Source organism: Ricinus communis, chromosome 9 (genome assembly GCF_019578655.1).
Source record: "Ricinus communis isolate WT05 ecotype wild-type chromosome 9, ASM1957865v1, whole genome shotgun sequence".
Classification (NCBI taxonomy): domain Eukaryota; kingdom Viridiplantae; phylum Streptophyta; class Magnoliopsida; order Malpighiales; family Euphorbiaceae; genus Ricinus; species Ricinus communis.
The window spans coordinates 22,178,884-22,195,079 of NC_063264.1; positions in this window are offsets into that span (position 1 = coordinate 22,178,884).

Here is a 16,196-nt window from a genome sequence, read left to right on the forward strand (position 1 = left end):
CATGATTGAGGAATCTATGGAGGTATTTATGGATGACTTCTCTGTTTTTAGTGATTCTTTCTCTCTTTGTCTGGCAAATCTTGAGTGCATGTTAGCTAGGTGTATTAAGGCTAACTTGGTATTGAACTGGGAAAAATGTTATTTCATGGTGAGAGAGGGGATTGTGTTAGGGCATAAGATCTCTCAAGTTAGGATGGAGGTGGACAGAGCTAAGATAGAGGTTATATCTAAGCTACCTCCTCCTAGTTCTGTTAAGGCAATTAGGAGTTTTCTAGGCCATCCAGGGTTTTATAGGAGATTTATTAGAAATTTCTCTAAGATTGCTAGGCCTCTTACTCAGTTGTTAGTTAAGGATGTACCTTTTATTTTTTATGATGCATGCTTGGTTGCTTTTGAGTTACTTAAAAAACTTCTGACTACAGCCCCGATCATGGTTTCACCTGATTAGGGGCTGCCTTTTGAGCTAATGTGCGATGCCAGTGATTATGCAGTTGGAGTTGTGCTTGGACAGAGGATTGAAAAGAAGTTCCAACCCATTTATTATGCTAGCAAGACTTTGATAGGAGCCCAGGAGCACTACACCACCACAGAGAAGGAGTTGTTGGCTGTTGTTTACGCCTTTGACAAGTTTAGATCGTACCTCATTCTCTCCAAGACCACTCGGCGTTGAGGTACTTATTCTTGAAAAATGATCTGGCCGAGATTGATTCGGTGGATTCATTGTTGCAGAATTTGATGTCTAGATCAAGAGGATAAGAAGAGCGAAAATCGGCGGTGGTTATTTATCGAGATTGGAGAATCCTACTTGGATGCAACTTGATGAGACAACCATAGACGATCGATTTCAGAGGAGCATTAATATGTCACTCGGTATACTGATACTCCTGGTTTTCATATTATGCTAATTATTTGGTTGCTAGGGTTCTACCAAAGGGTATGACTTATCGTGAAAAGAAGAAATTCTTTCTTTGATTTGAAATACTACATTTGGGAAGATCACTACATTTAAAGTGTCTCGGAATCGGGTGATTATTGTTGTGTTTATAATGAAGAGACCACTCAAATATTGAAATCTTGCCATGAGGGACCCATTGGAGGTCATCAAGCGGCAAACCATATAGCGAGGAAGGTGCTAAAGGCAGGATTCTATTGGCCTATGCTCTTCCAAGACGCACAGAAATTCATTCAGGTTTGTGATGCTTGTCAGCATGCAGGTAATATATCTTCTCGTGATGAGATGCCCCAAACTAGTGTGCAAGTTGTTGAGACTTTTGATGTTTGGGGCATCGACTTCATGGGACCCTTTCCCTCTTCATATGGTAATAAGTATATTCTAGTTGTCGTTGAATACTTCTCTAAGTGGCCTGAAGCTCAGGCTGTGGCCATTGGTGATGCCAGGGTTGTTTGCAGGTTCTTTAAGCGATTGTTTGCTAGGTTTGGCACACCTAGGGCGCTTATTAGTGATAGAGGAACACATTTCTGCAATTCCCAGTTAGAGAAGATACTTAAGTGGTACATGGTTACTCAGCGGTTCTCTACTCCCTATCACCCCCAAACTAGTGGGCAGGTTAAGGTAACTAATTGGGGTATTAAGCGTATTTTAGAGAGAACCATTAGTACCAGTAGGAAAGATTGGGCTCTTAAGTTAGATGATGCATTGTGGGCGTTTAGGACTGCTTTTAGGACATCTATAGGTTTTACGCCCTATCGCCTTGCTTATGGAAAGTCATGTCATTTGCCTGTTGAGTTAGAGCATAGGGCATTTTGGGCCCTTAGGCCTTGTAACTTTGATATTGATTCTGCACGTAAGGAGCGACAGTGGCAGCTAAGTGAGCTAGATGAGTGGCGCTAGCAGGTGTATGAAAACTCGTTAACTTACAAAGCAAGGACGAAGAATGGCATGATCAAAGGATTCGTGGGCATAAGGAGTTTCAAGTTGGAGATCGAGTGTTGCTATACAACTCTCGCCTTCGTCTATTTCTTGGAAAGCTACGAAGTCAGTGGTCTGGACCATTTCAGGTCAGACAAGTCTTTCCATATGGAGTGGTGGAGTTGCATCATCCTGAGAAGGGAGATTTCAAAGTGAATGGACATCGGTTGAAGCTTTACCATGGTAACTCGTTGGATGGTGAGCAACGAGTTGACATGATTTTGTATGCACAAGAGGGTTGATCCAGATGAGTCAAGCTTAGGACTCAGCAAAAATAAGCACTTTTGTACATTCGACTTTGGTTATGCTTTCACGTTTTTGTTAGTTTTTGTAATTTCGTTATTTTCTTTAGGCTTTATTCATTTTGGTTTGCTTGATAGTTTATATGTTTAGTGTTACTCCTTTAACTTGTTTTGATTCCTCTATTTTGAAGTTTTTGAGGATATTTAGTGTCGGGAATAATATTTTTATGTGTAAAAGGTGATTTGGACTAGCATTCCATGAAATTTCGGGCTCGTACCCGTGTTCGGGACCGTGCATAGGCCGTTGCATGGCCCGCGCGCATACGCACGGCCTGTTGCACGGCCTGTGCATATTTAAACCAACCCTATTTAAATAAGATTTTTCATCATTTCAGTGTTTTGGTCGATTTTTCTCTTCTTCCTAACTCTTTCTATACTCTTCTACTTCTTATCAGAGACAATCCCAGTAAGTAATTTGTTGTTTTTTCACTTAATTTTGCTTTTTTTTTTGTTCCGTTCTTGCATGATTGTCATTTAGTCTATCTTATACTTTTGTTAATTTTTGTATCATTTCTCTCTTGTTCTAACTTAATTTCCCGCAAATTACATTTTCTTTTTCACCTCAAGTATGTCATTTCCGACTTTAGTTCAATTTCCATTGTTTATTTTGGTTCATTTATTTTATTTTGATTTTGTTCTGTTTGTCTTTATTTTTTTTTTCGTTTTCATATTTCTTTTTATTAATTCTATCCTCATTCTTTTTTGGATGTGCTAGCTGTACCATTGGGTACATTGTGATGTTATGCACTGAAATGCCATTGGGCATTATATCTATAATTATTTGTTTCCTGTTCTCCCCTTGCACTCTAAATTTTCAGCCTTGCAGGATTTCGGCGGTTAAGGTACCTTACCCCTAGCTTCTTGGGTTAACAACCAATCCGTTATACTGACGAATTTCTATCAAATTTTTTATAAACTGAACATGAATGATTTATTACAGTATTTTGCTACTTATTTTGTTATCTAACGTTGCATTTTATCAGGTAGTATGACCGAAGATCAGCAGAGAGCCGCTAGGAAGCGAGCTAGAGTTGAGGATGGTTCTTCTAGTCACCAGACCTCAGGCCAGACTACTGCTATAGTACTTCCTGGACGACAACCTTGGGCAACCGATCACCCGAGAACCCGAGCTCGACCTGTTCCCACACCTACAGCTGGCAGGAATCCTTACTTGATCTTCACCAACCAGGCGCATATTGATCGATTTCGAGTGGTGAGGACGAAGACACTTTTAACTGGGAGGTGCATTGATTGGTAGGCCTTGAGAGATGTTGGGCTTTTTGAAGAGATTTCTAGTTTACTGGAGATAGTACCGTGGAATAGGTTCTTTGACATTAGAGAGCCTACTTACAAAGAGCTAACTTTGGAGTTCTTTAGCACCTTTTGGCTTCAGCCAATTGTTAGGGAGTTTGCTTCGCCAAACACGGTTTCCTTCAGGGTAACTGGCAGGACTTACAGGATGTCCCTAGCTGAGTTGGTATAGCTTTAGGGATATGGACTAGAGCAGAAGTGGACTCCGATTTATTTGATCAGGCAGTTAGACATTTGGGGACAGATATAGACTCGTATTGGGAGGATATTAGGGTGGTCCGACGCTCTTTTTCTTCGAGCCGGACCAAGGCTTCATGTATTTCAGATAATTTGAGATACCTCCACAATATATTAGCGCACACATTGGCTGGTAGGGGTGAGAGTTGGGAAGCTCTTAATAAGCTGGATGTTGCTTTACTCTAGCATATTCGGCAGAGTACCTATTTGATTTAGGGTTTCTGATGGCTGCACAAATGCATGGGATTCAGAGATCGACTAGGAAGGCAGTTATTAGTTTTGGACCCTATGTGACTAGGCTAGCTAGGAAAATGGGGGTATTGACTCCAGCCGCTATTCAGAGTATGACAAAATTGGGTTCTATGCTGGCTGTTGGGACACAATAGATGTACAACATACGGATGGTTACTCGGACCGAGTCTACCTCAGGCAGTTTCAAGTACCACTTGACAAGGTCCACTTTAGCTAGCCAGACGGGTGGCGATGGTGCTGATGAGGGTGATGATGATGATGTTGACATCACCGAGGAGCAGCTTGTACCTCCACCACATCCCTCATTTAGGCCCATCGATCATCCTGACCCATCTATGTTCTATAATCAATCAGCAGGCACATCAGTAGCATCTAGATTGGATAGGATGGAGGTCCGGATGACACAGCAATGGGATCTTACACAGACCTTCCATACCGAGGCTAGGGATTCAGTGAGAGCCTTGTGTGAGATGCTTCAGACACAGTCACATGCTACCTAACTTCTTCGGGATGACCTTGTGGCCTTGCGCACCGAGATGAGAGAAGACCATAACACTTTTCATTTTTCTTTATAGGATATCTCTCAGCAGTTGGCTCGGATGCGAGTATCCAGTTCTCATGTGCCAGCACATACACCTACGCCTAATCAATCTCGGTTGTTGTGTCTATTATTGCTGTAGCTGAGTAAGCTCTTCGCTAGTACTGATATACTTCCTATTGTTACTGATATAGTAGCACAAGGAACCGATGCAACTTAACCAATTAACAAGTAAAGTCAAGGTAATTCATTATAAGCACGTTCCGAATGAGAAAGTCAAGGAAGCTTATGGTGCTACTATTACTAGTGGTGCTTCTATGATTCGTTCTGGTCTATTGGTGTTCTTGTGGAGAAAAACTCATATCCCTCACAAATGGTTAATGATATATCCCTTACTGCAGTAACTCGTTAAAAGACAAAGAAAGATAAATCTAGAAGAGTCACACTCATCGGTCCAGCCCAACCCCTTGGTTGGGTTGAGAATTCTCCTTTATTTTTTTTTCCAAGCAAGGCCAGATATGATTTAGTAGGAACTCTCAAGTCCTTCTACCCAATTTGGTATTCAATAAAAACTAGCTTCATTCCTAGGGCCTTCTGACTCCCGCCGGAGACGAGTCTAGCACGGTCCCCGTATAGCCTACAAAGTAATGATATAAAAGAGCGGTAAAGCAGACTGAGCAATGTCTTATAGAGGGGAGAAAGCATATCCTTGAGAAAGAAGAAAGGAGTGAACCTTAAGCCCACTAGAGGAAGAGACCAATCAAAGAATTCGATGGCTTAGAAAGAGAAATCGCTCACTAGATCAACAAACAAATTCCTTCCTTCAGGAAAGCAGGGACAAGAACTCAAGCAAAAGTAAGAAGCAACTGGACCTTCTATGACTTTGACTGCTGTTAGGACCAAATTGAATAGAAGACTAGGGGACTCAGTCAAAGACGCTCGAATTGGAAGGATAAAAAACCCACCTGGTAGAACAACAATTTAGTTTAGTTCTCGATTTTCAAACGTATCGAAGCCTTGGGAGTAAAAAGAAGTGGAATACTCAACTCTGATATGCATGTATTGATGCCAAACACCAGTGAAATTATTTGCGTCAGGAAATAGGAAGTTCCCAAGATGCATCTCGACATTCTATGCTACCTTTTCAGACATGAATCCATAAGGCAGTTCATAAACTTGAACCTAGAATGCAACACCGAATAATGAAATCTGGAGAGGAATGTCTCCTTCTTTCATATGATGAGTAAGAAGCAAGTTAGATTAAAGGTCTAGGGTCCCCCATCCGTAACCCTTACTATGTCTAGCTCATAGAGAAACTGAAATACATAAAAATTTGGCCTTAAATCCTTAATGCAAACACCTTTCGCCGGTCTCCACAGAGTAACCAATGTATTTTTCATTGTCTGAAAGTTGATGGCTCTATCTGTCAAAAGACGGCTAACCAAACACCACTTAAACTCAAGTTTGTTATTGTGGCCTGCAACGTCTTCAAAAGTAATATCCTCATATTCCTCTTCTTCTATATTTAATCGAGCGTAGAAATCCTCTATTGAGGTAGGAGTTCCCGATGGTGATGCCATAGAGATAAGAGAACAAAGCAACAAAACACTACCACACACAGGACAAAAGAATGTTAACATTCAACACAACGGGAGACTTTCAGAACACTCGTCAGAGAGACGAGGCACCTAAACGATTCTCCCTTTTACTAATTTCAAGTAATACATACCACTTATTCTCTTTAGAAGTGAGTAATTAAAAAGAGTATTAAGAGAATTTGTTACTTGCATCATTATGCGAAAATCAAGTTCATCACTTGCTAGACATAATTATTTTCTAATGAGTCTTTTAATCATCTTATGACTGCAATCATCTTTTTTAAGTATCATATACTTTTAAAGAACTCTAAAAACTACTCTTCAATTTTAAGACTTGTATAAAAGGTATTTGTTGTTGATGACTTACATTGGGATACAATAAAACAGAATAATATTTTACTTCTTTAATTCTTTTTCTTAATTATTATTAATTCATTAATTCATTTTGTTTGGTATAACTTTAAGTAATGAGATTTAAGCTCATTATGTTGAATGTGTTTAGAATATTCTTGCATTATTGGAATTGAACTCCATTGTCATTTCAATCAAGCCTAAAATTTTACTGTTATTTCTCTCATATATTTTTTCTTTTGCGACTCCAAAAGCAATATTATTTTTATCAATATATTTAACCACCGCAATAATTCTTAAGTACTTTTCCAATGATCTTCTTCTTTATTAATTTATTCTTGTATATGTTTAGCAATAGTCTTATATTGCAATCTTATATTGCCTATTTCCGGACTATTAATTTACAATTCAAGATTTTTCAATATTAACTTATACTAGACTTTGAATTAAATAATCCATATATATATATATATATATATATATATATATATATATATATATATATTATTAATTTCTGAGATTTAAATTTTTTAATATATGTGTTTATGTTTTGACACATTAGATTTTTATTTTGACATATTTTAAACATATGGGATTCATTGTAGTTTTATAATTTTTCTATTAATTTATTAATTAATAAATCACATTTTTAATTAAATACTGATTCTAATCCTTAAGAATAGTATATTAATTATATTTTAATAATATATTAACTAATAATCTTATTATAAGAAATAACATATTGATTATATTCTAATATTATATTAACTAATAAATTAATCTTTTAAGTAGATAATGATTCTAATTTTTAGGAAATAACATTTTAAATTATATCTATTATATTATATTTACTAATAAATTAATTTTTTAATTATATAATAATTTTTAATACTAAAAAATAGTAATATCAATTATAATAATATTATTAGTTTATATAATATTAAAATAAATTAATAGATATTTTAAAAATAATTTCTATATTATCATACTAATAAAAATTTTAAAATATTAAAATACTAAAAGGACATTTATAAATATTCAATTTGTTATTTCTTAAAACATTATAAATAAAAATTAAATATTAAATAACCTATTAAATATTAATCAAAATAAAAAAATGACCGTGAAGCGAAGCGATAAACGAATAATTTATAATAAAATTAATACAAACTGTCTATATCTTTTAAATATACTAACCATCACATATCATATTTTCCTTCATTTGAAAATTTTATATGTAAAATAATATAGAGAAGTGTCTATTATTTCTATCTTTAAAAAAATCTAACTCATTTTATATCTAATTGGACCTTTTTCTATTATTGAATCTTTAAATATTATATCAGTATCATTCTATTGTTCCAGGATCATATATATTGATTATATCAGTATCTTTCTATTGTTCTAGAATCATATATATTTATTATATTAATATCTTTCTATTGTTCTAGGATCATATATATATTTATGGATGCCGAGTTGAATGTCGACCAGAAAATTCTAATTTTTTTCTTTATAACATTTTCATTTTCTATTTGTTCTTATTAGGAGGAATACTAATAATCTTTTTTCTTTCAATCTTATTATTAGTATTTAGTTTATTTTTTATCTATCTAATTCAATTATAATTAAAGTATGTCCTTCAAATGAACTTGATATACTATTTTCTAAAGATTATTTATGAAAAATTTATCGAGTAAATCATGTTGAGATTTAATTAACATTTGAATCTCTTTTTTAATCTTATAATTTTTGATATCCGCTTTCATATTTTTTGTTAGATATGATTGTTGTAAAAAAACTTCAACTAAAATAAAAAATTACAATTACAAAAATAATAAATCAATAACAAATACCAATAAAAAGCAATATATCAAATCAACAATCAATCAATCAATTCAGTTCTTATATAAACTAAAAGAATCAGATTGAAGAGTTGGAATGATAAAACCTGAAAAATAATGTTTGATTCCAAATATGTACTGATTAAAATTTTCTTTTTGAGATACAAATCAATAGAATATATATTGAGAGGGGTAATGTAATATCCAGAATTTTCTTTTTAATAATAATAATAATATTAGTAATAACTAATAACAAGTTTTATTTAATTTAATTTTAATTAATTTAATTTTGATGATTTAAAATAGAATTTTAATGCTAGACAAAATAAGAATTATTTTTCTATATCTAATTAGTTTGATTTAAAAAAAATTAATTAAGTGGATTCCTTAGGGATAAATTTATATATATATTTATCCCTAAGGAATCCACTTAATTAATTTTTTTTAAATCAAACTAATTAGATATAGAAAAATAATTCCTTATTTTTGTCTAGCATTAAAATTCTATTTTAAATCATCAAATTAATATATATATATATATATATATATATATATATATATATATATATATATATATATATATATATATGTCACTTAATTTTTCTCAATATAAATATATGAATTAAATATAATATTTGAAAGTTATGAAAGAATTAGTAGATAGTATTTTTATAAAAGAATTTATTGGGGAATGACAAATTTTAATTAGCAAATGGTGTTGGTTTAAATTGAAAAATAGTTAGCAGATTGATTATTTAAGTTAATTAAGTGTTAGGACTAATTTGACAATTAATTTTGAAATAAGGAGTAAAAGTATAATTTTTTAATATGGAGTTTAAATGAAAATTTTTATGGTTGGTATTTTGTAACTAAATGTGTCGGTAAGGGCATTTTAGTAATTTCATCTTTAAAAGTAAGGGTAAATAAGTAATTCTATATTTTTAGTAATTATAATTTGGACCAAATTAAGTAGCTAGGGACTTAATTTGAAAAGCTAAAGAAAAGTTAAAAGGTTAAATAAATATTTTACAGGGAGAAATTGTTAGTAATTAAAAAAAGATGAGGAACTAAATTTCGATTAAGAAAGAAAGAAAGAAAAAGAAGGAAAGAAAGAAAGGGGAGATAGTCATGTCGGGGAAGAAGGAAGAGGGAGAGAAAATGAGCTACCGTCCATCGAGCTCGAGTGATGTGATGCCGTGCGCGCTCAACAGTGTTGGCGGTAGTGTGGCGAAGAAAAAAGAGAGAGGAGGCAATGGCTGTCGACGCCGTGCAGGGTGTTTCTAGCAGCAATGGCGACTGAGTCAGGTGGCGACCGACTCACTTGAGTGTGGGCTTCCTTTTGGGAGCAGCAGCGTCGGTAATGATAGCAAGAGGAAGGAGTTCCGGCGAAGTGAGAGCAGCCGAAATTTTAGGCTTTTCTGGCCATCTTCGGCGAGTTTTGGCCGATCAGAGGGCATATCCGGACTTCTCTCAGCTCAAGCTTTTCAATGACACTAATTTTACAGCGATCAGACTCTGTTTAAAAATCGATAGTCAAGATCGTCCATGCATTTCTCCAGATGTTCAGGGGTCGAATCGAAGGATCAGGTGCTGGAATCATCATCAGCGCATTGTCTCAAGTCCGTAGGCGCGCTCGGATCGTCGATCGGACTTCGGCTGCTGGAGGCGAGTCGACTGGGTGATCAAGCGTCTCGGTAATCCTCTAACCCGTTGTTTCTAGAGTTTGTTGATAAAATATGTGATTATTTATTGTGTTGAGCACTAGAAAAAATATGTGAGAATTGTTTGTTAAAATAATGGTAGGTCAGACCATCTACCAATAATTGTGATATGTGATGTGTTGTGGAGTCGGGAAAAATAATGTAATTTTAGTGGCCCGATTCCTGTTAATTAATTGTTGAAAATATGAGGTGTTTCTGGGAGGTCATGTACCTATTATATAGAGGGTAAACGTCTGTATTTATGGGAGGTTGAATCAAAATTCTTAGACAGTCAGTTCTAAGAGTCTAGGCCTAAGGTTATTTATTAAATGCTTTACTTTTATTGATTGAATTGTTCTCGTCAATAGATGATCCATCATTTCAACTCGCTCCACCCGAGGCTTAGGAGCAAAGCAAGGAGGTCTTTAGAACTGTGAGTTAAAGTCATATATTTGCTACATGTGTATCATGCTAAAGTTTTACATAAGCAATTCTGATTAAATGATTTAAGATGTTAATTATTTATTTTAGTTACTATTCATATATGTATCATTTTCTACATCATTGCATGTTGACTCGGGATGAGGTGACAATAGAACATACTACTTGATGGGTTGTATCAGGACCGCGTGCGCACCGGTGTAAATCTGAGACAGGTAGTAAAAGGTAAATTTGGGACTTGCCCTGGTCGAGTTCAACTCTCTAGATTGTGTAGAGTGTGTTTGCCGGAGTAAAGGTCCCTGGTCGAGCGTTGCTCTCTGGGCGTTGACTTTATTGGAAATTAAGTGACCAGACTGGATTTAAGGACTATGGTCGAGCTTCACTCTTTGGGCGCCAGTCTTATTGGAGTGAGCCAAAATGCTAAGACTGTTAGTGTTGGGAGTTAGAGTTCTGCTGAGGTACTTGTCCTGTAGTATGTAAAATTTATTTTATAGAAGCATAGCATGACACGTGTTTTTACATGATGTAGTATTTTATTTTAGTTAAACAAATATTTTATTAAAGTGTTGTATTCGTTTTGGATATATGATTGTAACTCACTCTCGAGATTGACAGTCTCAAATTTAACTGTCTTTCAGGTGTTTGTTAGTTTTCTGCATTTCGTTTCCTCTAGCAGCCCGACTTCCTCCATCTTTGGGTTTTAATGTAACTGATTTTTGATATGTTTGACTTTTAAATTCTAGAATCTCCGTAGTAGAAATTTCAGACTTATCATTTTGTAATTTCATGTAAATTCAGGTTTTACCTAATAATGCTGGCAGACCGAATTAAAGGTGTAATATCTAGGTGATTAAAAGTTGGTGACAAATTAGTGTTATAATGGTTAGAAATTAAATTATACCTTGATTGAGTTAGTGAATGGTCAGGCTTACTACGAGATTTGGTGGCCTTGCGCTTACCCATTCCTTAGTGCCGGTCACGAGCCCACAGACCGAGTCGTGACAGGCAATTTAGAAATAGAAAAAGTGAAATTATGTTTAATCGTATAAAATAGTATATAATTAAAACTAAAGATTCGTTACATCTTTTATATATATAAAAAGATAAATTAACATATTCTTTTTCTTAATTGAGGTGAAGTCCACTTATTGGCTCATTCTTTTGGGATATTCTGAATACCAAAAAGATATTGTCTATCAACTAATAATGACAACTACATATTTATTAAAGAAAGAAAAAAATGATATTTAAATAATTGATAGTATACCTTCATTTTCTTAAAAGGAACTAATAAATATATAAGGTCGTTTTCTTAAGATCTTTACACAATTAGATAAAAATAATTAAATTTTTATAATGAATTAAAAAAACTTTAAAAAATATTTTCAACTTTCCACTTTTAGATTTTTATGGTTGTATATACTAGGTATTTTTTTTCTTAAAAAATAGTATATGTATTGTTAATTTGGTATATATTCTCAAAATATTTGTAGTATTGAGTTGTTTAATATATTTGTTATGCAAATGGAAATTATTTGGTATGTCTTTTTTAAAATCTTTTCGTAAGAAATTAATGAGTCATATAATTATAATAAGATATTAGTGATTAAATTCTATTGGTTAATAAAATGTTGTGAATTGAATAGTTATGACTATTGGTAAAAGTAATGACATGAAGGATTGTAATCATTGGTGCTTTGATGGAAAGCCAACATTAGTCTACAAATAAGAATTGGTCCTCTCTACCCATATCATAAAAAAATTATAGCAAATATAAAAACTAAAAGATTAGAGTATCCATAAATAAGATAAGGGAGAAAGGGAGAGAAATCACACTCTATTAAACATCGATCAAGATATTATTTCTTCCTTCTATTTAATGGTGAAAAATATGAAGTTCTAGATCAATGATATATTATAGTTTATATGTGGTATCAGAGCATGGTTTAAGAAATCATATTTTTCTATAATTTTGTTGGATTTATTGTTGTTGTGGATGCGTGTAAGAATTAATTCTTGTTTTAGCAAATAAATTTTATTTAATTAATAATATATAGTCTATATTAAATATTGAGGTTTTTTATTGAGATTTTGGGATTGTTTTAAAAAGAAAATTTTTGATTTCTGCCAAATATTGAGGTTTTTGATTATGCATGATTTGGAATTAAGATTAAATGAAAGCTTGGATTAAATTAAAATTTTTATATCTTATATTTTTCTTGGATTTTGTTACGCCGTTTGGTTTTTGGGAAGAAATTTGCACGCATGAAGTGGTAATAGCGCGCATGTACTCTTAATTATGGTTTTAAAGGAAAAGGGTTAGTTTGGCCCCTACAGTTTTGTTTTCTTACTAGATTGTTTATAAAGTTTATATTCTTCCTATTAAGTCCAAAATTATTTACAGTTTCGTCCCAATAAAATAAATTTTTAATCCAGATTCATCCTTAATTTTTGGTACATATATATATATCAGTAGTTAATGCTTAATTAAATTAAGTTAAATATTTAATGAAAGTAGATATATTATTTAAATATAATATTGTAAACTTTTGAAATTTATATTAAGAACAATTTGCTTGTCACTAAAGTGACCAAATTTTTAAAATAAATAAATTTCAAATTATAGATTATAATTTTCAATTACTCATAAATTTTATGTTTAAAATAATATTACGATTTTTTTGTGTATCTATGGATAAGTTGAAATTTATCATTATAAGATATTTAGGGATCAACCCAAAAGTTGATTAATTATTTTATAATTGATAAACATAATTATGGTGATTAGTATGTTATACTAATTTTATTTTTATATATCCAAAGATAGAAAAATAAATTTAGTTATGCATATATAATTACCTATAATTGCTTACATAAATATATCTTAGTATCACCCAAAGGAGAACTTTGATATATTTTATGTTCATATTTGAATTTATGGAATAAATATTATGAATCAAAGCATTAATATATGATTATTTTATGTTATTTTTATTTGCAGTATCTATATCCGTTTCTCTTCATTCACATGCTTCATATGTTCCATTATTTAACGATTTGAACTTCTCTGATTGGTGCGAACAAGTTTAGTTTCACTTAGGTGTTCTGGATCTTGATTTGGCACTTCAAATGAGAAACCTGCTACTATTACTGATGAAAGTAGCTATAAAGAAAAAGCTTTATATAAAGCTTGGGAAAGATCGAAGAGATTAAGCTTAATGTTTATGCGAATGACTGTTGCAAATAATTTAAAGAGGACAATTCCTAAAACTGACAGTACTAAGGAATTTAAAAATCTTATTGAGGAACATTCTCAAACAGCTGATAAGTCACTTGCTGGCATATTGATGAGTAATTTGACCAACATGAAATATGATGGTTCGCGTGCCATGCATGAGCATGTTCTAGAAATCACTACCTTAGCGGCAAAATTAAGGACCTTAGGAATGAATGTGGATGAGTAATTTCTAGTACCATTCATACTGAACTCCTTACCTCCTGAATAATATGGTCGATTCCAAATGAACTATAACACCTTAAAGGATAAATGGGATGTAAATGAATTGACCAGTATGCTTGTTCAAGAGGAGACAAGATTAAAGAATCAAAGAGCTTATTCAGTTCATCTCTTAAGTCATCAAGAAGTTGGAAAGAGTTACAAAAAGAAAGGTGGAAAGAGCAAGAAGAAAGGTTTATACAACCTGAATGGATCTTCTAAGGCTGCTCACAAGAAGGAACATTGGAGTGTTACGTGTCACTTCTGTGATAAAATCGGGCACTTAAATAAGGATTGCCTGAAATGTAAAGCTTCGTTCGAAAAGAAAAGTAAGCATTATGCTTTAGTATATTCTAAATCAAATTTTATTGAAGTTCCGCATAATACTTGGTGGATTGACTCTAGTTCCACTACCCATCTTTCTAATATGATGCAGGGATTCCTTATGATCCAAACCATAAGGCCAAATGAAAGTTTTATCTTTATGGGAAATCGAAAGAAAGCTTATCGAAAGAAATCTTCTATTGAAGGCATTGGCACTTATCGTTTAATTTTAGATACATGACATTATTTGGATTTATTTCAAACTCTTTATGTACTCATATTTTTCCTAAACTTAATTTCTTTATTGAAACTTGATGTAGCGAGATTTTATTTTAAATTTGGTTATGGATCTTTAACTTTATTTAAGAATAATAATAATATTGGTTCTGGATTGTTAAGTGATGGTCTCTACAAGCTTAAACTTGATCATTCTTTTGTTGAGATATTAATGACCTTGCATCATAACGTTGGTACTAAATGTAGTTTAGTCAATGAAAGTTCTGCTTACTTGTGGCATAAATATTTGGGTCATATAATATCCAAAGAAAGAATACAAAGATTAGTAAGGAATAAAATACTTTCAAGTTGGACTTTACTGATCTTGAAGTGTATATTGATTGTATTAAAGGAAAATAAACAAAATAAAGTAAGAAAGGAGCCACGAGAAGCACACAATTTCTTGAAATTATACACACAGATATTTGTGGTCCTTTTGATGCTCCAACTTTTGGTGGAGAAAAATATTTTATTATCTTTATCTATGATTTTTCTTGTTATGGTCATATTTATTTATTGCATGACAAATCTCAATCAATCAATTCACTTAAAATTTATTTAAAGAGGTTGAGAGACAATTAGATAAAAAGGTAAAAATCATAAGGTCATATGGAGGTAGTGAATATTATAGAAAATATGATGAATCTAGACAATGTCCAGGTCTATTTGCCAAATTTCTTAAAAGACATGGTATTTGTGCTCAATACACAATGTCAGGAACACCACAATAAAATGGTGTTGCAGAAAGGCGTAATTGTACTTTAATGGAAATGGTTAGGAGTATGATGAATCATTCTTCTTTATCTTTGTCATTCTAAATGTATACATTAAGAACTACTATGTATTTGCTAAACAGGATTCCTAGTAAGGCAGTTCCAAATACACATTTTGAACTATAGACATGAAGGAAACCTAGTTTGAGGCACTTACATATTTGGGGTTGCCCAGCAGAAGTAAGAATTTACAATCCAGATGAAATAAAATTGAATTTAAAAACAAGCAGTGATTATTTTATGGTGATCTAGAAAAGTCTAAAGGGTATAGATTTTATTGTCCTAATCATAGTACAAGAATTGTTGAATCTGGAAATGCAAGATTCATTAAAAATGGTGACATTAGTGGGAGCGAAAAAATACATGATGTTAGTATTCAAGAAGTTAGGATGGAAGTTCCTATATTCAAAACTTCTACAATTGTTGTTTCTAATGTTATTGCTCATCCCAATAACATTCAAGAATAATAAATAAATGATCAAATGCTTCATGATGAAAATATCAATAATAAAACCATAGTAAATGAACAACAAGAAGTAATAGTAAGGTCTCAAAGAGAAAGGAGATCTGCTATTTCTGATGACTATGTAGTTTATCTACAATAGTCGGAAATGGATTTAAGAATTAATAATAATCCAGATTCATTTTCAGAAGTCATGAATTGTGATGATTCAATTAAATATATTAGTGCTATGGAAGAAGAGTTAAAATTTATAGATCAAAATCAAGTTTGGGACCTTGTTGAGTTGCCTAAAGGATGTAAAAAGATTGGATGCAAATAGGTTTTCAAAACCAAATGCGATTCAAAAGGCAATTTGAAAGA